The 26476-nt window shown below is 42.3% G+C and overlaps 1 protein-coding gene and 1 long non-coding RNA gene across 4 annotated transcripts in view; one reads left to right on the top strand and one right to left on the bottom strand.

Moving 5' to 3' along the window:
• Positions 1-16689, bottom strand: part of zhx2 (zinc fingers and homeoboxes 2) — a 30495-nt gene extending 13806 nt beyond the window's left edge. Inside the window, exon 1 of one of the 3 annotated variants that reach the window (XM_020701844.2) lies at positions 16482-16689. The gene's annotated coding sequence lies outside the window, so the exon portion shown is untranslated. The other 2 variants (XM_011473319.3, XM_020701845.2) reach the window with 2 other exon arrangements.
• On the top strand, positions 16355-25062 carry LOC110014805. The gene is made up of 2 exons (XR_002289800.1): positions 16355-16460; positions 24856-25062. It is a non-coding gene; the product is annotated as an uncharacterized LOC110014805 (long non-coding RNA).
• Positions 25063-26476: the final 1414 nt, after the last annotated feature.

Consider the following 26476-nt stretch of genomic DNA (forward strand, 5'->3'; position numbering starts at 1 on the left):
TGATGTCCATTAGATACATCTACTGTAGATGTTTACAGGACTTCTCTGACAACTCTATATTGTGTTACTCTATTAAATGTCTACCAATAGTGTTCCAAATGACATATGCACGAGCGCGACAAGCCTGCAGCTCACCGCTCCCCCCAGGGGATGGGTCAAATGCGGAGAAAGAATTTCCCCATTGTGGGATCAATAAAGTAAAAATTATTTTTAATTATTAATTATTTTATGGAGGTCTGCTACACATCTACGTGTAGTCATCTAATCTTGGGATATTTTTGGATTTCTTCTATACTTTTATTGGTAAAAAAATTACAACTGCAATTTAACATCCATTCCTTCATCTTCAGAACCCACTGAATCCCTTTTGGGGTCACAGGTTTGCTGGTTCCAATCCAGCTATCATTGAATCAGGGGACCAGTTTGTTGCAGGGCCACACGAACACGCAGGAGTAATTTACAGACATCAGTTAACCTATGAAACATGTGGGAGGAAGCAGAAGAACATGCAAACCTCACATAGAACAGTTCCAGCTGGGATTTGAACCAGGTTCTTCTCACTGTACAACCCACTACACCACAGTGCAGCCCTTTTGTTCACAGGACACTAATGATCACAAAGTGCTACATTCCAAGAAATAGCAAAGAATTCTACTGACATTTATCTGGGCTAAAGATCTCAGAAACTTGCATCAAAACAACAATCCAACAAATGGATTTCTGTTTAGATTTTTAACCTGTCATATAACTGAACAAAAGGACGGTAAAAGGTTTGATCTATTGTCAGAATGCGCTTGAAGCACATTTTCTGATCTTCTGCTGCACAACAGAGTCTAGTTGCTGTTCAGAGGCAAAGTGTCATGGTCTGGTCAGTCTCCTCCCCCTCCATCTCAGTTCCACTCCCAACCACCTCCAGCTGTTGCCACTCAACCTCATCAGCCCTGCTGTTTAAAAGGAGACTCAACCCATCATTCAACGCCAGATCGTTGCCCTCTATGGTGACTACCCTGGTCTCACGTCTAGCTTTGCTCTGCTGTTACCCTGCCCTCGTTCTTGCCCTAACATTGTTCTCCTGCTACAGGAAAATCTCATCACGAGTGACATCAGGTGGACCCTCTACAACCAAAACCCTTGGAATACGGCAGACGTCTCGGTCATCGCTGATCCACTAACTCCTCCACCCTCGCCACACGCCACAGCCATCTCTGAACCATCGCCATCTCAAGCAGAAACTTCTTGGAGAGGAATCTAATTAAACTCTTCCTACCTGCTACTTGCCAGTCTTGTTTCTGGGTTTCAGCACCTGGGTCCGCCACGTTCCGGGAATCATGACACAAAGTTCTTAAAGTATAGAACTGTATAGATTAGGAAAAAGAAGTGGATTCAACAACAATGTTGTCATGTTTATATTTGATAATAAAAGGAGAAAAAGATTGACGGCACACCAAAATAACAATGACAGAAACATGTTTGACTTGGCTGTTCTAATTTATATCTAGAAAATGTAATTAGATTAGATGTCTACAGGAAGATGTGTAGGAGACCTCTATATGTAGAACACTATTGGTAGATATCTAACAGAATAACAAATAACAGTTGTCTGAGACGTCCAGATGTCTCAGACATTTACAATTGATGTCTATTAACAGACATAGATGTCTAATAACAGACATCTTGGGAAGAACCAACCCAAATGGCTTGTTTACATTGTGCAAGGCATGATGGGACAGCAACATGATTAGCTGTGAGAAAGTTGTCTGCTAGAGATCCAAACGCCAATGTGCAATAGATCTCTGTGGATTCATGTGTACGTCAATAGCTTTAAGCTTTGATTTAGCCATGATATGTAATGTGTCCGTGCCTAGTGGGTACATGTTTTACTATTTCTACTGACAGATTTATCAATGCTATTATTATTGCTGATATTTCTCCCAGACATGATTCAGCTTTAGATCTTTTATTCCTGGTTTTGTGTATTTCTTTCTTTAGTTCACACAACCCATCAAACAATTGTGCAGCAGAACCCCACATGACAGAAGTCTTTTTCAAGAAGATGAAGCTATCTTCTGACATCAACAATATCCTATAAACATCCAACTCCTTATAATTTAAGAAAAAATTAATGAATAATAAAAAAACTATTTACAAATATCTTTAAGTACAATTAAGCTGCTTAAATATGTGAAACTGTTCTATTTCTGTTGAAAACCACGAAACCTGTGTTGTTTTCTAGGACATAGTTCCTGCAGAGCGGCAGTAGTTCATTAGAAATTCACCTCTGAGTTCTGGGCATTGTCCCACTGTTTACACTCCTTCCCACTAGCCTACAGCCCCTCACAACACCAGCCTAACATTACAGGTGCAACAAAAATGCACCCAGCCCTACAGTTTTAACCCCGATGCTAGCTCGGACGAGGAAATCAAACATGGACTTATTTGTCTACAAATGGATGCATCAGAATGGAGCAAAGCCAACGTGTGGCCTGCCGACTGTAGTCTCTGTGAGGTCTAAAAGGGAGCTTGAAAGAGCACAACAATGTGTTTTTTTAGCTTTATCGTCCAGTATGGTTTTATATGTCAATATGTAGATAACACTCTTCATTTGTGTGGCTGTATCGGGTTAAACTTTTACCTAAAATGTAAGCAAATACTATTTACAAAAAGCAAAAGGTAAGGATGCATATGTAATTCAAAATAATATTCATAAAATTAGCAATGCAGAGCATTGTCAGACTGTCAGGAGTGTTACGGCTGTTTGCCGGATGTTTCAGCAGTTTTTTTTTATAAAAGTTGTAATAAACGTTAAGTTAGTTTTCAGTAATAATTTTTAACTAAATTATTTGACATTTTACCCTGGTAGTTGTTTTCCCTCCAGTTTATTAACATGCAATTTTATGTAACCTCACAAAAAAAACAAATATTTTCTTTCTAAATAAGTATTTTTATTTACTTATTTCAATGTTGGTGTAAAGGCAACTTTAATTTTTAAACAATTATGATTACAATATGTTTGATGAAATTTACACAAAAAAAGACAAACATTATATTTACGTTTTCTGTAGCTGAACAAAAAGTGAAAATTTAGAAGTGTTATGTGAAGTTTGAAGCTTTCTTTTGTCTTAATCAAAGATGAAGTCTTTGAAAACTTTAACAAAAATGCTTTATTTCTTTTTAGATAATTAAATGGTTTGAATCTAGTTTAATTGTGTCTGTTGGCCACTTCACCTCAATCCTGTTTCTTAAATGTTGTTATTACTTCTTCTTAAGTTTAACACATAAAATAATCCAGACGTTATTAAAGTGTTTCAATTAGAAAGATGACTTGGAACGATGGAACGATAGATGGTGATGGACTTCAGGAAGAAACCACCAGCTTCCCAGCCTCTCAACATCCTTGGCAGAGATGTGGCAGAGGTAGAGGAGTACAAGTACTTGGGAGTAACCATCGACAACAGACTGAGCTGGAAGAGCAACAGCACTGCTGTGTATAAGAAGGCCAGCAGCAGACTCCATTTCCTGAGGAGGCTAAGGTCCTTCAACGTGTGCAGCAAGATGCTTGAAATATTCTACCAGTCTGTTGTGGCCAGCACTCTGTTCTTCTCTGTGGTCTGCTGGGGGGGCAGCATATCGGCTAGGGACAGTAATAGACTGAACAAACTGATCCGAAGAGCTGGCTCTGTAATTGGTTGTAAAATGGACACATTTGAATCTGTGATGGAGAAGAGGACTTTAAATAAACTGGTATCCATCATGGATAATCCTGAGCATCCTCTCCATCCTGTACTGGACGGTCAGAGGAGCTCCTTCTCCAATAACTTGTCATCCATGTGCAATAGATAAACTCATTTATGGTCCGTCTATTTTCTCTCTCCTGATGTGGCATGCAATCTGATTGTTCTAATTCACTGATGTTTCTTTCCGATTGATTGTTCTGGTTCTCTGTCATCTATTGTGTGTAAGTTTGTATCTTGAGCCTAACGCCGACGCTGCAACAACTGAATTTCCCAAGCTGGGATCAATAAAGTATCTTTATCTTATCTTTATTAACAAACTCTGGGATGTTTGGCTGTTTAATGAAAACCCCAACTTGAAGGAGAACTAAACTGTTGACCTCTGATTTCATCAAGAAGATTTAAAAACAGTTTGATGTGTGCTCGTTGTGGTTTCAAGACGTTTAACAGGGAAGACTCATTGTACACTGAGATGCTGTCACTTTAACCTAAAGCATCATGGGAGATGCAGTGCGATAGCCGCAGATGGAAGAAAGACTCGCGTCTCTGAGCTTCATTGTTTTGTTCACTTGTTCCACGGTCTGACACAGGATTCTGTGGAAAGCTACACCGCTAAAGACGAGCTTTAGCTGCTATTTTTGTTGGAACTGAGAGACTTTATGAGCAGAACCAGAAGAAGGAATAGAAGACTTTAACCACTTCTGATTGGTCAGACTGATGACGTGTGATTAAGCCTCCAAGAATGATTGGTGGAGACAGTTAAAGGGGCGGGACTTTTCCGCAAACAGCTGAAGCTACGGCTAAATCGCGGTACCGTCATTCTTATCAAAGTGTCTTTAATAGAATCAAATAAACAGAAAGAAAAAAGTATTTTATGGTCTTTCATATTCCTAACTACTCAGTGTTTCATCAGGGCCTGTTTGGATGAACACAGAGCTGATATCCTGTAGATGGAAATGTTTTTAGATCAGTAAATGGGTAATATTCCACGGTACACTGGTTAAAAAACATCGGTGTATATCATTTCCGTATCAGAGGAGGACTTTGTTTTTGTGGATCTTTGTGTGTCTCTGATTACTTTCTGGTGTGGTTCTGGAAAGGGTGTGACTCCCATTGGACCCAAACTGATGGCGGCAGCCTTTAACCCTTGTGCTATCCTATGGGGTCCAGATGACCCAATCCTTACATGGATGTGTTCTCCCTACCATGACAGAGGTGGATAAAGGTGAAGAGGATTTCATGTAATGTACATGTACACCAGTGAAGATCACAAAAGGTTTGGCACTCTGTCTAGTGCAGGGGTCGGGAACCTTTTTGGCCAAGAGAGCCATAAATGCCACATATTTTGAAATGTAATTTCGAAAGAGCCATACAATAATGTAGTGTCCTTTTCCCACACTGAGGCACGGAGACTTAACCTCTCTTAAGGTTCTTTATTCTGGTTACTGCAGACCACAACAAACGCCGTACAATTAATTCAGCAACTCCTCAATCTCTCCCGCCGACACGAGAGCGCTTCTCCCAACTATATATTCCCCTGCTCCCGCTCCAGCCCCTCCCATTTTCCTTATTCGGCCCACAGCTGAACCCCATTGGTCCAAACTACCTAACAACAGGCTGAGCGACAGAACAGAGAGCCAATCAGATCTCTGCTTGATGCCTTCAATGAACCCCAGAACTTTTAACGCGGCCCGACAGCCAAGTTAAACTCAGTCCGCGACAATATGTTTAAAACTAAATATACAAATGAATGTGTGCATTTGATGTAAATTCAACATTTTTAAAGTACAATAAGTCTGTGGATTCTTTTAATAACATTGTTATTCTGTTGCTAATAAATGATGAGTATTTCTCGTGGTAGTTTTGCTGATGGTCTAGTCTGGTTGATACGTGGTGAGTTTCTGCTTCGTTCAGGCGTTGAGACTTTAAACGTCATCGTAGGTCTGAATGTTCTGTAGATGTGAGGCAGACTGATCACATGCAGACGCGGAGCCAAACACACACTCACACGCTGCAGTGAGTGACGGGCAGCGGGTTTTACGTTTTTACAATCCCTGCGCGATTCACCTGCTGCCTGTCCCCACAACACCTCAGCCCCACCCTCTGCTTTCTCCCTCACACACCCCGTCCCCGCATCTGCGCGCTCTTTCTCAGAGACGAGAGCGCGCAGTTTTAGGCACGGCAATTCACAGGTTTTCAGCTGGTACAAACTCTGTGAAATAATAGATAACAGTAAACTGATAGTTTTCTCTCTAAGCACCGCTACTACTGCGCGCCTCTGGCATCGCATTGCGCCCGAGAAGGACTGGTCTAATGAAAGAAAAAAAAAAGTATAATTAAAGATTTGTCTGCGAGCCACATGTGACCATCAAAAGAGCCATATATGGCTCGCGAGCCATAGGTTCCCGACCCCTGGTCTAGTGGGTCTAGATGACCCAACTCCTAATGTTCAAGTGCTTAGGATAGCACAAGGGTTACAAGCACCATGTGGACTTCCAGCTTGGGAGAAGAAGCTTTTCTCCAACCTGTCTCCACGGCAGCCGGTGGCTCTTCTCCACCTGTTTTATAGTTTGTGTTGTACTTTGTAGTTTTTGTGTTCACCTGTGAACACTTTATGTAGTCTTTTGTTTGTGGTGATGTTTAAGTGACGCTGTAGGGGTGAACTGCCATTTTCTTTCACATGTTTTCTCTTGTTTGTGTTAGTCTAGGGTGGTTAGAGTTTTCCCTTTTCATTTGCAGGTAAGATTTCAGATTTCAGTTAGGTGGGGTTATGTTTGTTATTTTGGCCTTGGTCCACCCTGAAGCCTTTTTGCTCCACATTTTAAGTTATTGTTGTTTGGTATTTATTCATTTGTAAATAAATGTGTTATTTTTTTATGGAGACAATCTTTAGATGTTTTGTTATTAATTTAAGATAACATAGAAAACCTTACTTTGATGTTATGCTCCTCTAGGCCCCCCCCAGACATTAAAAGGGTGACAACAAGGAATAAGGACTGATCCCATGGAGATCCACATTTACATCCTTTCTGAGCTGTTGTTCCACATAACTATTTCATAACCGGTTCAATCAACCGGAGTTCAGACAGCCTCACAGCTAAGTTCCATTTACAGTGGGACTCTGAATTAGTTTGTGAAGCACTTCTTCACAAATCAGAGCTCTAAGCATTCAAAGATTAGTTTTAGGATACAAATGTGATCAATTGCTAAAAAGATGAAACCTCCACAAACAGAAAACCCCTAAATGAATTTGACAGGACAAGCTAAGAGTTTGGTCCCAACAATGAGACATTAGGGGAATTCACAAACGCATCTGGTCTTCTGGTAAGCGTTTAGTTAGGCTTCATCTGAGAATTTCCTCTTTTAATTCATCATTATTGAGGTTGGAACATTGGAAAACCTTTTAAAAAAAAACCAAACCTCTTTATCTCAGTGGTTTGGACACTGAACACCAGATGAGTGAGAAACGAATACATCGCTGCACTGACCGACCGGCAAATGATAAAAATATCCGTGTCTGAGGCTGATGCTTGAGTTTCCATGGTAACGTGGCAACACAGGAGTGCCCTCCACCAAGCAGCAAAAATCACACAAAGGTCATGTAGTTTCATGAGAGCATTAATGACTAAACACATGTTTAACACTTTAACCTCTAATGGATGCAGTCACTCAAATTCTGTTCTAACGATAAAAACAAGCATCAGCGAGTCCAGAAGATTTGACCTCATCACAACCAGCTTAAAGTCAACATTTATAACAAACCACAACCAGTTTTAGCTTCATGTTTTTTAAACTTTACGTTTGATCCGCGTCTCTCTAAAATGGTAAATGGCGTCTACTCGTTTGGCGTTTTTCTACCTTCCTGGAAGGCCTTAGGCTCTTCAGTCCCATTTACACACTGGTGGGGGCTGCGCTGCCAAACACTGGCGCCAACCTTCCACCAGAGGCAGGGTGGGGTTCAGTGTCGTACCCAAAGATGCTTCAACACATGCTGGGAATCAAACCTGCAATCTTGCGATCAGAGGTCGACGGGCTGCCACTGCACCACGGCCGCCCCTAAAAGGTTCTGCAGGATCCACAGCTGTGGAACGTTTAGGCCCTGTTGACTAAAACTAGCCCCCCACTATAAACACACGTATCTTCACATTCTGAAAAAGCAATCCAGTTTCATCCCACTGTCATCCCTCCAGTAGACTTCTTCCTCCCAGTCTGCACTTTTTGACTCACTCAAAGCTAACTTGATACCGTTTGGGATAATAAAACTACACTGACTTCCTTGTTTTTGATGCATTGAGCACCAGAGGCAGCAGATAGTCCACTGACCTCAGTGTGCTGCAGTGTGACAGCTCCTATCAGGTAGGCCAAAGCAGTCGGAGTTCCTGCTGCCTCGGCCACATTACACTGCTCCCGTGCGGCTGGATTACCCACATGTCAATCCTTTTCTTCCCTGCAGTGGGCGTGGCCTGTATGAAAGCCTTCCTCATTGGTCTCAGGCAGGACGGGGGGAGTTTCTGAGCTTTTACTGGCTGACGTGGTGCAGAGCAGAAAGCCTGTTTGGGGTTCTTCGTCAGGCCTTTATTTCTCCAGTCATTCAAATCTGGAAGCTTCCCAACACACCGGCACCTTTGGATGAACAGAACAGCAGCTTCTAGTCAGCCAGTGGTATCTGCAGGGAACCCATTCTGACTCCAGGACTGGCTGAAGTTTACAGTCTTAAGGCAAATATCCACTGGCAAGATGTTAGGAGGAACTCTGGGATGAAACCACGAGCACTCATACCACCCTAGGGGGTGCTTGAGCACCTGCCCTTTTTTCCCAGTGCCCTCTGTTATTTTCTTTATTATTTTATTAACAATAATACATTTCTGTTAGAGATACAAGAAAAAGTGTGGCTATAAAATCCCCCGGATATTCTATCAAACCCATTTTCTAGTAATACAGAGTTCTGATCTGCCGCTTCTGTCGTTGCGGCTCCGCTTGGACTCAGCCGCCAGAAAGAGTTAGGGGCGGCCAGGGGCGGCGAGAGAAACTGCTGCCCCACTGAGATCTGGCGAGGGGCAGTAAGGAGACGATGTGAATCTGAGAGTTCTGGTCTAACTAGTCACCGTCCACTGATTTAACGAGCTTAAATATGGTTCATATTTAGAAAAATGCTCTCTGTTGGACAAGGAGTCCCTTTTTAGTTTTGCCAGACGTCTGAACATCAGTTCCACACAGAGCAGATAGCACAGACAGGAAGCTTCAAAATAAAACACTGGGGGATTTTCAAAATAAATGAAAAGTATCTATGGCGAGTTCATAGCTTCCTCGCAACAGATCTGACACTAAATTGTTTAACGTAACATTTTCTGATTAAAGATGCCTTCCTAAACTCACTTAGTTTCACAATTTTCTGAATTCAAATCTTTCTAATCACAACAAAAGTCTGTGTTTGGAGGATCAGCTGTGAATCCCAACATAGAAGCAGAGTCACACCAAAATGCAGAACCAAAATGCAGGAAAACTGGAAACAAAATAAATACATCTAAATCTGAACGAAGCAGAAGTTTGCCTTTGATCATTTTTAGCTTCTGGTTTCTGAAAAACCCTATTTTTCACATTAAAATGCTACAAGAGATTTAGTTTCAAAATAAAACATTCGTAGGTTGTTGTCGTTTTTGTGTGCAGATGACGAGGATTCGGTGAAGGAAACTTGTTGATTTGTAGAAGTTGTTTCTGATTTGTAAAAATTCAATAAAAGCAACTTTACAGTTTCTTTTTCTTTCATAGAATATTATTATAACACTAAGAACTCAACCAAGTCTCAGATCAACTTTCAAAGCAAAAAAATTATTCACATTTTGTTTTTACAGAAATCCTGATTCATTGAGTATTTCTTTTTAACAGGTGAACATTTTCTGTGCTAAAGTTTCTTAACAGATTCCTAATTTCCCATTAATCTCCCTTTTTACAAGTTTCCTCAGATCAGAAACATCTTCAGGTCGACAACTTTTTTTTGACTGAATCTTCATTCTGTCAAATGTTTGCTGCTGGTTTAAACTTAGACTTTGTGACGAAGATGAAGACGTCAAAGTGGATGCTAAAAACCGGACGCTAACTTTAACCACGTCCGACTAAGGCGTGATGAATAAATAAAGCCAAATAAAATGAGACAACCATCGTAAAACTGGTATTTTCTAAATATAATATAAACATAAATGTTTGCAATTTTCTTATCTCCCTGTGTGAAACATTTGAGACCTGATCGCCGCAGCTTCTGGTCCGTGAGAACAACTGACTCAATAAATCCGTGTTTGGAGGAAAACTCCTGGTTTTGTCTGGAAACAGCAGCTTTATGTTTCTGTGAAGTCGAAAACTCTTCTTCAGGTTCCTCACTGATTCTTTTCTCCCCGAAGAAACTTTCCAAATAGGTTTTATTGTTTTTAGCTTTGACTTACTAACGTTGCATTCTGAGCAGCTGTTTAAAGTCACATGACTGTTTAAGACAGACTGACGTGGTGAACAGAATCCGGTAGTTTTCCAAAATAAAACTTCTGTCAGTATCGAGAAAAAAAACAAAAACGGAAATTATCGAAGTGAACATATGCATTTGTTTTCTGCCTGCGGCCCGGGGTTGAAGACCACTGGTCTACGGGACAAAAAAATGTGTTTTTGCTGCCCTTTTCTGACTCTGAGCCCCCGTCCCTCTAAAATCCTGTGCATGTCCCTGATCAGGATTAATGCTTGAAGCTTTAAACGAGACAGTAAGCAAGTTTCCTTTGAAAAGATTCCTGCTCTTATTTTGGAACATTTCCAGGAATCAAACATCAGAAACACAATGTGCATCAGTTCTGATGCACATTGTGTTTTTGGTGTTTCTAACATGTTCCTGTAGCATTTTCCTCATGATGAAGGACATATGTAAAGAAAATTAAGCTCAAATTGGATTTCTGAGTCCTTCTTTACTTGAATTGTTGTAAATCAGGAGCAGACGAAAAAACTGCTGTACGAAAAAGCTATTTGTGAGGTAGAAAATATGCTGGGCGGGCCACACGCTCACAAAGGGCTGTAAACTAGCAGGAGAGCATGTAAACAGAGAACTCTCAGTAACCAGGAGGGGAAGGGGTGTTGATCTATGTCCTAAAAAACAGCACAGAGAAAAAAAAACTGGCATAATCCTAATTACAAGACCACTGGGATTGTTTGAAAATAGATCAAAAGATGATGAACTTTAAGGGTTTTAGTTCCTGGGGTGAAGAGCCAATGAAAGGTTTCCCCCCCCCCCCAATCATAGCTCCCACTCTGCATCTCCAGCCTGTTATTCTATCATGACAGCCTCAGCCCCGCCTACAGGTGATGAGCTCACCTCCATGGACAGTCATCTCACAACCCCTCAGAGGGGGTGGCAGGGGCAAAAGCGGAGAGCAAATGGGAACTGTTAACTCGGAGACCAAAGCTCTGCGGATGATGTCATGACAGTGTGCGTTCTCAACAAGCTCCGCCCTCCAACCCTGGATGACTCGCGTCAGGAGAAGAGCCATTACCCGGCACAGAACTGGAGCCGTGTTGGCAGACAGGAAATGTTTCTGATGAGCCAGAAAAACGTCAAACCAGAAACAGCTCAAAGGTGACTTCCATCTGACCATGAGGCTAAAGGCATGCATGGTAGTGAGCTGGGTGGAGATAAACTCCCTCCAACTGATTTAAACAGGAAAAGGTTTCAGTCCTAATATTACAGGAACAACAAGGGTTAGAAAAATACCAAGAATATAAGGCAAACTCAACAAAACCATGAAAATGAGAGCAGCAGCAGCAGCAGCAGCAACAGCAGCTGCAGCAGCTGCAGCAGCAGCAGCAGCAGCAGCAGCAGCAGCAGCAGCAGCAGCAGCAGCAGCAGCTAGCCCTAACCCACTGGTCCTGCTAGAATCACTGACCCAGATAGCCAATCTGAGCTCAGTCTGCTTGGTGATGAGAGAAAACGGGGGTTTCTGTGACAGAAGAGAACATGAAGATACCAGACCCAATGCTTGACCGACAGAAATAACATCCAAATTACTGAAAGAGTCTGCCATTGATTTGGGAAATGATTTCTTCAGCACTAGAGTTTACAGTTTATTTGACTCAAGACATATTTTATTAGATATTTATTGGAAAATATTAAAAGTGATTTGAGTTAAAAAGCACAAAAAAGTCAGATGATTCTGGTCAAGAGACAGTGTCTATTGTAACGTAGCATTTTCCCACCAACCAGGATCTCAGAGGACAATCACATCTCCTGCCTGTGGAAGTCGCACTTTTCTCTGTTCAATTGCTGTCAAAAATTTAATATTCTCACTCATGTCATCTTTTTGTTTCCTGTAAAAATGTTCCGAGGAGTCTATTAATTATGTTAATGCCGTTTTCAGCCCACATCAAAAGACCTGTGTTGTTTTCTGGGACATAGTTTCTGCAGAGCGGCAGGAGTTGTTTTAAAATCTCCAGTAATACTGACAGGTTAATGGATCCATTCATCGTGACAGTCGATGCATCAGAATGGAGCTTAAATCCCGCCCGGCGTATTTTCTACGCCACAAATAAGATCTGGTATTTTTTCGTCCTCTCCCGATTCCCCAATATTTGAATAAAGAAATATTCAGAAACTCCGTTTTTAATCTTAATTTTCTTTATATGCATGTCCCTCATCACACGAAAATAATTCTAGAAGAACATGTTAAAAACACACAAGAACAATTCTTATTATATGCTTCATGTTGAGTTCAGCTTCTTCACAAATCTTTCATCAAATATCCATAGTTCAGTGAAATATGGAGACATTTTTAGTAAATATTGTTAGTATAAACAACGCGGTAAAGCAACAAAAGATAACGACCAATTTAATGAAAGATTATAGAAAAAGTGAGAAGCTGACAAAGCTAGAATTTGCAAAAACCTTTTCTACACTTCATGTAACCATGGATGAAGAAGAGGAGTGGTCATTCTAGCGACCCACTCAGTCAACTTTTAAAGACATTACGGCCAAAAAGCTATTAGACATCATCAAACAGAAGAAATATAAATATGTTTTGGTGACCCTAACAAGAAGAAAAGTACAAAAGCAATAACACAAAATCTAAACTGTACCAACAAACGCTGTTTGAAAAGGATCATGTTTGTGTGGTAGAAAAAATACGCTGGCAGGACACAGACTCTGCTCTGCTCCATTCTGATGACCCCCCTGCAGACGACGGGGTTTCCCCGCCCGAGCTGGTGTCTGCTCGCCACTTTTGTTTCACTGGTTAGGTTAGGAGGGAGATGTGAGGGGCTGTAATAGAGAGAAGAGGGGGCGGGGTTGCTCTGCACCAACTTACAGCTGCAGAAACTAAGTCCCAGATAGAAAACACTCAACTCGCCATAATCATCATTAAGGGACCACTGGGAACAATTTCAAAAGAGACTAAAAGATGAAGCTCTAATTTGCTGTTGATTATTGTTTTGGTGACCCTTAGGACGCGGTGGCGGATCTGCCTCCGTCCAACAGCTGGAGCGCAGGCGTCCTGAACGCCGCCGTCACAAACAGACTTCCCTGTGATGTAAAAAGACGTGGCAGCGTAAGTGCTGTTCTTTTGCTGCCATCTAAATACATCCATCACAAAGACCCCCCAGGAACAAACAGCTGATCGCTTCACAGCTGGGCCTTTGGACCGGGACATTCTGGGAGGGGGACGTGAGTCAATGGAGCAAAATGACAGAAAAAGGTTTTTTTGAGCCACTTCAGAGGAGCTGGATGTGCTGATTTCAGTCACATGTGGAAGCCGCTGTGCAGCTGCTGCCGTGTGACTTCAGCAGAGACTCTGCTCTGTAATCAACAGACGCTGCCAAAACGCTTTGATTCTTCAGCCACCAATCAAAGTGATCTGCCTGTCAGCCCAAATTACGCAACACTTCCTCTGACTTGGCAGATGAAAGGAGGGCGCCACGTGAAGAACAAACAGCAGCCAAATTTCCCTTCACATGTAAAGACCAAGAGTTGGGGCCTCGTGAGCCGAGCCAAGTTCCACCCAGAGGAATTGCTGGTGACGGGCTGACGGGGGGGTTAAGTGGCCTGTGATCAGAACCCGTCTGCCTCTCTGCAGGGAGGCTGAAGACGCTGATCAGAGGAAACAAACGCCCGATGGGAAAGAAATTCCTATCACTTAGTGACAACTTTCTTCTTTCTGCGTAGCTTTGAAAAATACTCACTTTAAAGCGGAGGTTCAACCCTTTGCAGTGTTTTTTTACATCAATGTGGAATAGATATTTACTACGAAAATGAATGAGGATTCATCAAAACCATATTCTGCTATTTTTGTGTGGATAAAACTGCAATTAAAGAATTTACAATTTTATTCATGCAAACTCCATGAATGTTCAGTCTTGGTTCTTAGTAATGGGACGTTTTTTAAGACAAACAATGAAAACAAACTTGTATTTATTCAAATTTCATCTCTAATTTATGAATGGAAGTCAGAGCCTCTTCACTTTTAGGAACTCTATTGGGACGCATACATGGAAAATGTTTTAATTACATAAAAACTTATTTGATCATTTTAACTGAACAGAGCTGAAACTGTAACTATTAAGTCACTAATTTTACTATAATGAAACAAAGCATTTTTCATTTTGTGTCTTCTTTATTTTAAAGACAAATCAATTCATAAATATGTTGAATAGATAACAACCTCAGAAAGAGTCATTTATTTTCAGTAATTATATTTTTTAGGCTCAGTCCTACGACTAACAGTTATATTTGGGGGCCAAAGTGGCCTTGATAGAAGAACTAAGAGTTCCTCCACTTTATGGGATGTTTCTGAAACGACATGATAGCATCGTCCTTTAGGCTTGAATGAGGTGTTTATCTGCACGCGTGATTTCTGCACCTGCGTGGTTAGCACCTTCACACGTAGGACAGGCTAGGCTGCTGCTTGTCTTCTTTGTACCTTTTTAATTCAAACATTTTACTTCTATGTTTTAACAAAGTTTATAGTTTTTAAAGGTAAACATGTGACTGTAAAGAATGTGGTTTCCACCTAACATTGTAAAAAAAATCCATGTTCTGGAAAAAAAATGTTTCTATGTTTAGAGAACCACTCTGATGAAAATTGTGTGTCGGTGTTTTGACGTGTTCTTGTGGTATTTTTTTGATTGATGATGACATAAAGAAAGAAAATTAAGCACAAAACTGCCCGAGTGTTTCTTTATTCAAGTCGTTGTGAATCAGGAGAAGATGAAAAGATTTGTGACGTAGAGAACGAGCTTCCTGCTCTGCTCCATTCTGATCATCCAGTACGACAAACAGATCCATGAAACTCTTTGTTTTCCTGGAATCTGGATCTAAACTGTACCTGTAGATCTGATATTGATCACCATCTTTGTTGCAACGGTGATGATAGCTTGAGGTTGGGTTTTCTTATAAGCTAGGGGGAGAGTGTAAACAGACAGCTCTCAGCAGGGGGGGGGGGGGTCTAATGAACTCCTGCCGCTCTGCAGAAACTATGCCCAAGAAAACAGGGTTTCTTTTGGCTAAAAATGTCATAATCATAATTCAAAGCCCACTGGAAAACAACAGAAGAAAAGATGATGAGAGTGGGACTTTAAAGACAAGCCTGTGACCAACCATCAAAAGGCCTTTAAAACGGCGTCACAGTTCTGCATCAGAGGCACACAGGTGACCTCTACCTGGATCCTGGTTTTCTACTTCCAACCTGCAGTCCTCACGTATGCAGAGGTTGGTTGCAGGTTTGAGTTCGTCTCCACTGTGACCCTCAGTGGAGTGAAAGAGAAGAAAGACCCCACGGACTACAGTGACTTGTGAGCTGCAGCTATGCAGGAACAAACAGTAGGACTCTACATCAGAGAGCAGGTCAGTGAGCAGCTGGAAGGACATCCGTGTGGCCGCTGGACTTATTGGCCGCCGGTGGGGCGCTGCTCTGCATCGAGGAGTCGGCGTGTCTGCAGCGGGAGCCGCGGTCTCGGAGGAGGCAGCGGCGGCATCACCAGGGGCAACGTTACGCCTTCAAAGCGGAGTCAAAGTCTACAAACACCGGCCGACTCCGAAAGTTCTCCCCGCCCCGCCAAAGGAAGCCGGCACCGGCGCCTTGACGGTCATTTCCGCCGGCCTGACCGCGCCGCGAGGGGCGGAGGGGCGCGCGGAGCAGCCCTCTCCCCAAATGTCCCCCCCTTCGCCATCTACGTAACAACATGTCGGCACAGACGGCCATGTTTTGCTGGTTATGTCGACACGGGGAGGAGGAGGGAAAGTAGACACGACGTTTCTCCTCGCGGTTCCCTCCCGCCTCGATCCCGGCAGACCGGGGAGAAACACGCGCTCAGCCGCCAAAACGTTCCGCTAACAACTTAACGGACGGCGTGTCGGTTCGCAGGTGTCCGCGGTCAAAGTTCACGCGGCGAGACAAGTTCAAACGTGTCTCCGGGGGCGCGCGGCCGCTCGCGAGCCGCGACGACAACTGCGTCCACTTTTAACTTTCGATAGGAGGAGCCGCGGTGGGAAAACAGGGGGAGGGAGTTGATCCGCTGCTTACCTGCCCGCTGCTGCTTCGGCTCAGGTGCTGCGGTTCAATCCCCCCGCGACCATTACACCAACGACCACGCCGAGGGGCTTCCAGCACTTTCGCGGCGGTCCGATAACCGAGGAGACGACGGTCGACGGGAAGAAAAAAATTGGCGATCACAAGGAGGATCTACGCCAAAAGCCACATGATCGCCGACGTCAGAGTACGTATTTGCATGCCGTACCGCGGCGCCGGTACCCGTCCTCTGCGGCTCCATGGTGGTGGTGGGGGGGGGAAGAAAGTTTTGGGAACGGGGGAAGACGGCGCGAGGAGTCCGTGTCCGGTCGACGAGGGGGTGCTGGTGTCTCCGCAAAGCTCCGAAAATGAATGAAAAGCCGCTCGTTCGTTGTTGTCAAGTTGTCCCTTGCTGACGACGCCTGCCCGCCCCTCCGCCCGCAGCTCATTGAATATTTAAGCATCCTTCGGGGGGGGGGGGGGGGGGGGGGGGTCTTGTTGCGCCTCCTGCAGTCCGGCTCCTCCACCCGCATCCCGGATGAGGAAAGGAGGCGGCGCAGCGCGCGATCAGCGAGAGGAACCTGCATACATGTGGAGCTGCGGGAGACCTGCAGCTAAAAGTGACGCTCAAACATGCGCACAACAGCGACCTCTGCTGGACGACTGGCAGAACTGCTGCTCTCAATCCCAGCGCATCTGCCTAACCCTTGTGCTATCTTGAGGGGTCCAGATGACCCACTCCCAACGTTAACGTCATCTGTACCCCGCAAGAAAACACAAGGGTTAAAGGTTTCTGCACATAATCTTTGAATGTCCACCTCTTCTGCTCAATACAGCTGTTTCAAAATAACAATGACACACTTTTTCATTGTGTTATTTTCTTTAGGTTAGTTTCCAAATAAAGTTGAGGAAGTGTTTCAGGTGTGATTAAAAAAAAGAAACGTTCCTTTTCAGATTTATAATCTTTTCTTTTGTCATTACAATAGTGACTCACAGCAGCTCGATACTGGGGGATACAAGTAAAAATGAAAAGAAAGGAGCATAAATGCCTATGAGTTGGCGTAAAAATATATGAATTAAAAAAGAGAATTTAAAAAAGTACAAATCCAGTTTTTATATGTGTTCAATAAAGTGACGGCTTGTAGAAGCTGCTAATGAAGGATAGACTTTGTCCTAGAGAATTTCTCAATACATTGACAATTATTGCTAGATTTTGAAGAAAAAGGGGAAAGCTAAAAATACACAGCATCATAGGTCTAGCAGTGCAGCATGGCGGTGGCAGTATCATGTTTCCGCATTTTTTGCAAGAATAACTGTTTGCCTTTACAACCATAAAGATTTAGAAAACTAAAAGCGCAATATAAAAACTTAAAAACAGTGGTGGAAGTATAACTGTTCATCAATGAAACAATGGAATTTGTTTTACATTATAAAGTTGATGGAGAAAGAAACCTTCCTGTTGAAATGAAATGAAAAACAGGAACACAGGCAAATTGAGCAAAAGAGTCAGCTCGCTTGTCCTGCATGGCAGTGTTTTTCAACCTTTTCTGAGCCACGGCACACTTTAACCTTGACCAAAATCCAGCGGAACACCAGCATCCAAGAAAAAAAAAGAAAAAAAAGGAGAAACTCATAGTCTGTATTGATCTACAGTCCATCCACAATCTCACATGCATTTTAGTGATAATTATTGTGTCAGAAAAAGCTGGAAGCTGCAGCTGTTTTTTCTAAAAGATGTAAAAAAAGTTAAGTTAGAAGATTTAAAACCTGTCTGATGTGTGTTTGTTGTTGTTTCAAGAAGTTTAACAAGAAAGACTCGTGTGCTGAGACGCTGTAACTTTAACCCAATGCATCATGGGAGATGTAGTGTGAAAACTGCCGCAAAATGCCAGACAGACTCGCGTCTCTGAGCTTCATTGTTTTGTTCACTTGTTCCACGGTCTGACACCGGATTCTGTGGAAAGCTACACCGCTAAAGACGAGCTTTAGCTGGTATTTTTGTTAGAACTGAGGGACTTTATGAGCAGAATCAGAACAAGGAAGTGAAGACTTGAACCGCTTCTGATTGGTCAGACTGATGACATGTGATTAAGCCTCCAAGAATGATTGGTGGAGACAGTTAAAGGGGCGGGACTTTTCCGCAAACAGCTGAAGCTACGGCTAAATCGCGGTACCGTCATTCTCATCAAAATGTCTTTAATAAAATCAAATAAACAGAAAGAAAAATGTGTTTTATGACATTTCATATTCCCGACTACTCAGTATTTTATCAGGGCCTGTTTGGATGAACACAGAGCTGATTTCCTGGAGATGGAAAATGGTTTTAGATCAGTTAATGAGGGCAATTTCCCACGGCACACTAGTGTGCCGCGGCACACTGGTTGAAAAACACTGCTGTATGGGGATTGGACTGAAAAAAAACCTTTCATTTGTTGGTCACTTCTAAAGACCAACAAAACCATTAGGTTAAATATAATGAAATGATCTGGATTATAACAATCCCTTAATTTGATGGTTTTTGTGTTTGGTCCTGAGAACCACAGTTGGGAATTGTTGCTTCAAAAACAAATGGAATTGTAAAAATGCAGCATTAACCATTGAACATAGTGACTAACAATCCACTCAGAGTTGAAACGCTGAAGAGCTGTTTCTCCAGAGATAACTGTCCAAAGGATTTACATTCCGTCATACAATTACTCTTCATAGCTCAAGAGGTGCAGTTATTCTTGTAATTCAATTAACTGTATTTAATCTGATTACAATATTAAAAATGTAACATGTAACAACATGTACCAACATGTAACAACAACATGTAACAACAACAAAACATGTAACAACACTTTTATTAATTTATTTTTCCCAATGTGAATTATTATCATTTATGAACATGTTATTAACCTCAATTTGTTACTTTTTGATGTCAGTGGTGTTGGGTTAGGTTACTTGTTTGTCTTGGTAAGAAGAAAACAGCTAAATGATCAAGAATTAAGTGTTAAACGATATTTAAATTCCAAACACAGCTGATTGACCTCAATAACCACTAGATGGCACCAAATGGTTAAGAACTGATGCTGACTTTGTTTGGATTAGAGGTATTGAAGTCTATAATTTTTAATACTTGGATTTAATACTATGTAGTGATGAATGAAAAGACTGCCCTCTTTTTTCTTTTCAAATAAATACATATATTTTCTCTGAATTTATTGCTGTTACAAATTATTTTACCATACACGTTTTCTGTCTTTTTGTAAACTAAAAAAAGTGGCAAAAAATAAAGAAAATCCAAAATCTACTTTATTTTTAAATCTTGAAAATAGGTCAAACAAAACTGTTCCAACCATTTTTAAAACTCTTAGCAAAGGTTGTCTATAAAGTGTACTAAATCTATACTTAGTCTAAACTTAAAGTAAGGCAGAATACTTGAAGTTTACGTTTATATGTTATGTAGATATTGCAAAATTAAAATGTTCCAATTCAGTCTGAAGAAGTATTCAGTTAGGATGTTTCCTACGCCTCACATACATGGCCTATAGGACATTTGCTATACTAATACTTAAGTATACTTAATAAAATAAACTACAAGTGTGCTACATTTTACTGAATAAACTATGGGGAGGTCAAGTAATTTTAAACATTTGATGTTTGGATAAACTTAACTGGCCACACAGAGAAACACACCTGATGGTAGTTAGAAAGTGTCAAAGTAGATTTAACCTTTGACACACCAAACATGAAGAAGACAAAAAGAACTGAGGACAGTTGGAGAATTTTAAAGCAAACTCATGAAAATATGTGAACAATCCAATGTTACTTTTTTCCAATATGTACCATAAAGGGCTGGATAGCTCAGTTGGCTGGTTGTAGGACTGTTGAACCTGGGTTTTCTTCCCTGGGCGTTTCAATGAGACAGATCCAGTGTGGGTCCTTGAGCAAGACCCTTCGTGCTGCTGCTTATCCGGGTCTCCTGTGCCTTGAAAATACAGGGTTGTTTCAGGACGGGCATCCAGCGTAAAAACTCTCTGCCAAACCAAACCTGTGCGAATGTCTGATGACCCCTAACAGGATAAGCTGAAAGGTGCATAGTGACACAGTGGCTAACGCTCCCGCTTCACAGCGAGAAGGCCCTGGCTAGAATCCCAGCTGGGTGGAGTCTGCATGTTCCCCCTCAGGATGCGTGGGGTTTCTCTGGGCACTCCATCTTCCTCCCACATACTTCGTAGGCTAATGAGTGACACTAAAGTGTCTTTGGGTATGTATGTGTGAGTGGGAGTGACTGTGTGCCCCTGTAACAGACTGTCCTGTCCAGGGTGTACCCTGCCTTTGCCCAACAGTAGCCGGGACAAACTCAGGCAACCCCGTGACCCCAAAAGGGATTTTGCAGGTTGAGAAAAGAAATGGATGGATAGAACAGAGAGATGGATGAAAACCATGTCAAAATCCATCTTCATTCAGCTTCCGCACACATTCAGGCTGTCCTGCAGACTCAGGGCCCAACAGTGTCTTCATCAGAATGGTAGGTGACAAACCCCTCTGCTGAAAGAAGAAGGTTCCTATCTGTGGTATCTGAAGCAGCTTGCAGATTAGTGGTTCAAGATATATGTTGAAAAGATGTGAAGATATTGTGTACGATAATAGGATTCTGAAAGGATGGTGCCTCTTTAATTTGGTTTTTCATGTTCTTTAGGTTAAAGTTGTTATCCATCCATCCATCCATCCATCCATCCATCCAACCATCCATCCATCCATCCAACCATCCATCCATCCATCCATCCATCCATCCATCCATCCATCCAACCATCCATCCATCCATCCATCCATCCATCCATCCATCCATCCATCCATCCATCCATCCATCCATCCAACCATCCATCCATCCATCCACCAATCCATCCATCCATCCATCCATCCATCCATCCATCCATCCATCCATCCATCCATCCATCCACCAATCCATCCATCCATCCATCCATCCATCCATCCATCCATCCATCCATCCATCCATCCATCCACCAATCCATCCATCCATCCATCCATCCATCCATCCATCCATCCATCCATCCATCCATCCATCCATCCGTCCTTCCATCCATCCATCCATCCATCCAACCATCCATCCATCCATCCATCCATCCACCCATCCATCCATCCATCCATCCATCCATCCATCCATCCATCCATCCATCCATCCATCCATCCACCAATCCATCCATCCATCCATCCATCCAACCATCCATCCATCCATCCATCCATCCATCCATCCATCCATCCACCAATCCATCCATCCATCCATCCATCCATCCATCCATCCATCCATCCATCCATCCATCCATCCATCCATCCACCAATCCATCCATCCATCCATCCATCCATCCATCCATCCACCAATCCATCCATCCATCCATCCATCCATCCATCCATCCATCCAACCATCCATCCATCCATCCATCCATCCATCCATCCATCCATCCATCCATCCATCCACCAATCCATCCGTCCATCCGTCCATCCGTCCTTCCATCCATCCATCCATCCATCCATCCATCCATCCATCCATCCATCCATCCATCCATCCATTTTCCAAACCTGGCTACAGTTGGACAAAGGTGGGGCACCGTGTCAGAAGTCAGAGCTGTGTCTCCCCCTCTGGTCACCAGCAGGAACCGTCTCCAGAGTTCTAGACGCATTTCATCTCCCAGCAACCCCAGCGTGCAGTTTCTGAGTGCTGCACACCTGACTCTCACTCACCAAATCAACCACAGCAGACTTTAACCTCTGCACTGAGCCTCATTCAGTGCAAAGTATTGTTTGTGCCACTCGGCCGGCATTGCCAAGCGTTATAGCTTGACCTGATCCTCTGCCTCTGCCTCTGCCCCTGCCCCTGCCCCTGCCTCTGCCTGCCATGAATCTCACCTGGATCCGGACTACTCCTGTTTCTCTTTTGATGCTCCTATGCTCATTAGAGACCCCTGCCTGCCTCACCCTGATTAAGCTTTGTGGACTTTTAGCTAAGCTAACACAAGTGCTGCAGTCAGATCCAGCCGTCTGCCCTTTTTTGTGACACACAGTCACAATTAGGCACAATTTAGAGTCGCAATAACCCTATGAAAGCATGTTTTTGGATTGTGGGATGAAGCAAGAGAAAACCCAAACATGCACAGGGAGGAAATGCAAACTGGGGCCTTTAATCTGGGAGGCAAGAGCACTAGCCACTACGGTACCATGCAGCCCAATTTTGTCATGTTTAAGTTTATTTATTAAATGTCCAAGTTTCCACCACCCAGCCTTGTCTACAGCATTTTGGGACCTTCACCACCTTTTCTTGACAGGATGCAACTGATCTGTTATTTCCTTAGCAAAAGTGTGCAACCAAGTAATGGTCACAGCACTTTTTCCCGTCTTTGCTTTTTCTCCCACATGTACAGTATTCCCCACATATTTGTGGGGGTTAGTGACCAGATACACCCGTGAATACAGAGAACCCCCAACCCCCCCATGCCCCACTCCCCGCGAGCAAAAAATGTCCGTCAGCGATCTGCATTTCTGATACTTTTGGGAACCATTTATTAAAGAACGTTGGAATATTGCTCAACATAAAGAGTTTTCTTTTATTTCAGAGCTATTGACTGTACCTTAGTGTACTTTGTAACACACAGTGTCATCTAAAACTAGGAGCCTGTGCTTTCTCCTTCATCACTGAAGTGCGACAGGGCTTCTTCTTCCAGAAAAGGCCATTTCATCCATCATTCTCTCATCCGGATGATAATTAATCTCCGTAATTATCTTCCTCAGCGTATCAGGATATTCACAGACCAGTTGTGAGTCAGCAGATGCCATTTCTCCATGCAGGGACACAAACGTCTGTTGGTAGCGATTCAGGAACCAGTAGAACCAGCTTCTGCTCCTGTGAAATATTCTTTAGCAGCCAGCAAGGAAGCCGACGGGCCGGCGTGCTCTCCATTTCCACCCCCTTCCTCAGAAATTCCCGCAGCACCTCCCTCAGACGGAGAAGTCTCATACAAGCGTCTTGAGTTGTGTACGTTTTTGCGATAAACCAAAGGAGTCAGGTGACTTTGAAATATTCGAATATGTGAAACCACAACTATTTAGATGTGAATAAGGACAGGGAAGACTGTATTCCAAACCGCATGAAGATGTCTACCAAAAACATCAATTTCCTGGGAGTTGATGGGCACATGAGATGTTCTTGCAACTTCCAGAACCAGTAATGTCTGAATGGAAGGTTCAGGTTTGAAGGCCTCACAGGGGTAAAGATTGATTTAGTCTTTGAACAAGCATGACAGACATTTTCTTTTTAATTGGACCTAAATTTTTCTCTTTTTTATTGCTCAACTTGACAGTATAATCCTCCTCTGTGATAGTTTACACTTTAAATGTCACAAGCTTTAAATTGCCCGCGCTATAAACAGCAGTAGTTTTTAATTTAAACTATATTTTTAGATTGAAAAATAAAATGTAAAATAAAATAAAACGTAAATATAGTTTTTCACAAAACATGTCCTGAATGACTCCACTTACATGTCTCCACAACTGTCTTGGATTTAATTTGATAGCTGATCAGTCTGTTAACTTTTAACCTTTAATGTTTACGATTTACCCTCAGGCTGTCTTTCTCCTCGTCAGGCATGAAGTTTCAATTTATATGCACCTAAAAAACTTAATAGCCCTTTTTTCTCTTTTTTTTACAAGAGTTGCATGGAAACAACCTAACAAAAGAGCCCACAGACGGAACCACGTCGGCAGTGATTTTACCACAATTATCGTAAACTGTAAAAGTTCACAAATGTGGCAACAACTGCTGAGGGAGACTGGGGTTGAAGGAATTTATCACGTACAGTAGCTGTTATTACACTTTAGAAAGTGATATACTGTGAGCATGTATCACAATATTTTTAGATCATCGAGACGTCGGCCTTTGCTGCAGCAGGTCTCAAAAGGGACGTGGTTTAAAAAAATAATAAAAACGCAAATCCTGGAGTTAACTGACAGCTCTTATTTGGTTAACTGAAGTGACTGTTAACTCAAAAGCACAACATGATTATTTCACTTCCAGGGTCGAACTGCAAAGCACTGACTGCAGCTCTGAAATGAGATGTCTTAGCTTTTTCCACTTGGTGTTCTGAAATGTTTGGTCGATTCTATAAGAAGAAAGGAGATGTTTACATAGTAAAAGACATCAAATTTGGTCACTTTGATGGTCAGAATATATCCTGTACATTGATAATTTGATTCTAGAGTTTTTTATTTAAAAAGAAAACATATTTTATTACATTATGTATGCATTTACAATCTTCTTCAGAAAGTGTACTTTTCGTTGTGTAATTGTTAATGCTCGTGGAAGTGGAACGTTGAGGAACCTCTTGTCATGGTGCCTCTGTCAGCTCCTCCCCCTCCCCTCTCTGCTCTGCTCCGGAGGACTCCCAGCTGTTGCCACTCACCTCATCATCCCTGCTGCCTTCTTAAGGAGATCCACAGCCAGTGTTCGTTGCCAGTTCGTTGCTCCACCATGGTGCTTGTCTGGTCGCTCATGTTTATGCCTAAGAGTAATTCTTGTTAAGTAATTGTGCCTTTACGCCTTTTTCCAGGACTTTATCACCACGAGTACTACCTGGGATTCACTCCGGAACGGTCCGTTCTGTCCACGCTCGCCTCGCCAGCAATTCATGCCTTCTCAGCCTTCACAGAAGCCCTCCAGCCACGCCACGTCTTCCTGCTACTCACCTGCAATCTCGAGCCGAAGATCCCGCCTTGGGAAAATCACCTGCAAGAAAAATAAACCAAACTACTTACCATAACACTCTCCTGTTTTCCTTCCGGGTTCCAGCATCTGGATCTGTTTCAAAGTCTCAAACCATGACACCTCTCACCTTCTCTGGTATGTTTTCACATGCAGAACTCTCAGGAGTAAACAAAGACTTCCCAACTGAGAGGAAAAACATCCAGTTTTAACACTTACCCAGTTGACTTAAAAAGTGGGGGTTATTGCCCAAACCAAGGCCAGAATAGGTTGGCCAAAGAAAACACAAATATGAAAACTGCTTGTCCCACTGCTCTGATTATTTTACACGAGAAAGTTTGTTCTTTCCCAATTGTGAAGAGACTTTTACTTTTTTTCAAAAAACAACAGTGCGCCTTATCATGAGCGGTTTATATAAGGATTAATTCTGGTTATGTTTATTGATGTCAAAGAGACTTAGTTGGGTGTTATTGTGAATCTGCTAACACGGCTAGCTGACTGATGAACTCACCCACTAGGCACGGACACTTTCCAGATCATGGCTAAATCAAAGCTTATAGATGTACATTATGCATCTGATACACATGAATCCACAGAGATCTATTGCACATTGTCGTTTGGATCTCTAGCAGACAACTTTCTCACAGCTAATCATGTTGCTGTCCCATCATGCCTTGCACAATGTAAACAAGCCATTTGGGTTGGTTCTTCCCAAGTCTATTAGTCTTAGATATCTAATAGACATCTATGTCTATTAGATAACTGATAGACATCAATTGTAGATGTCAATGAGACATCTGGACGTCTCAGACAACTGTTATTTGTTATTCTGTTAGATATCTACCAATAGTGTTCTACATATAGAGGTCTCCTACACATCTTCCTGTAGACATCTAATCTAATTACATTTTCTAGATATAAATTAGAACAGCCAAGTCAAACATGTTTCTGTCATTGTTATTTTGGTGTGCCGTCAATCTTTTTCTCCTTTTATTATCAAATATAAACATGACAACATTGTTGTTGAATCCACTTCTTTTTCCTAATCTATACAGTTCTATACTTTAAGAACTTTGCTTCTGAACAGCAACTAGACTCTGTTGTGCAGCAGAAGATCAGAAAATGTGCTTCAAGCGCATTCTGACAATAGATCAAACCTTTTACCGTCCTTTTGTTCAGTTATATGACAGGTTAAAAATCTAAACAGAAATCCATTTGTTGGATTGTTGTTTTGATGCAAGTTTCTGAGATCTTTAGCCCAGATAAATGTCAGTAGAATTCTTTGCTATTTCTTGGAATGTAGCACTTTGTGATCATTAGTGTCCTGTGAACAAAAGGGCTGCACTGTGGTGTAGTGGGTTGTACAGTGAGAAGAACCTGGTTCAAATCCCAGCTGGAACTGTTCTATGTGAGGTTTGCATGTTCTTCTGCTTCCTCCCACATGTTTCATAGGTTAACTGATGTCTGTA

This window comes from Oryzias latipes, chromosome 16 (genome assembly GCF_002234675.1).
Source record: "Oryzias latipes chromosome 16, ASM223467v1".
NCBI lineage: Eukaryota > Metazoa > Chordata > Actinopteri > Beloniformes > Adrianichthyidae > Oryzias > Oryzias latipes.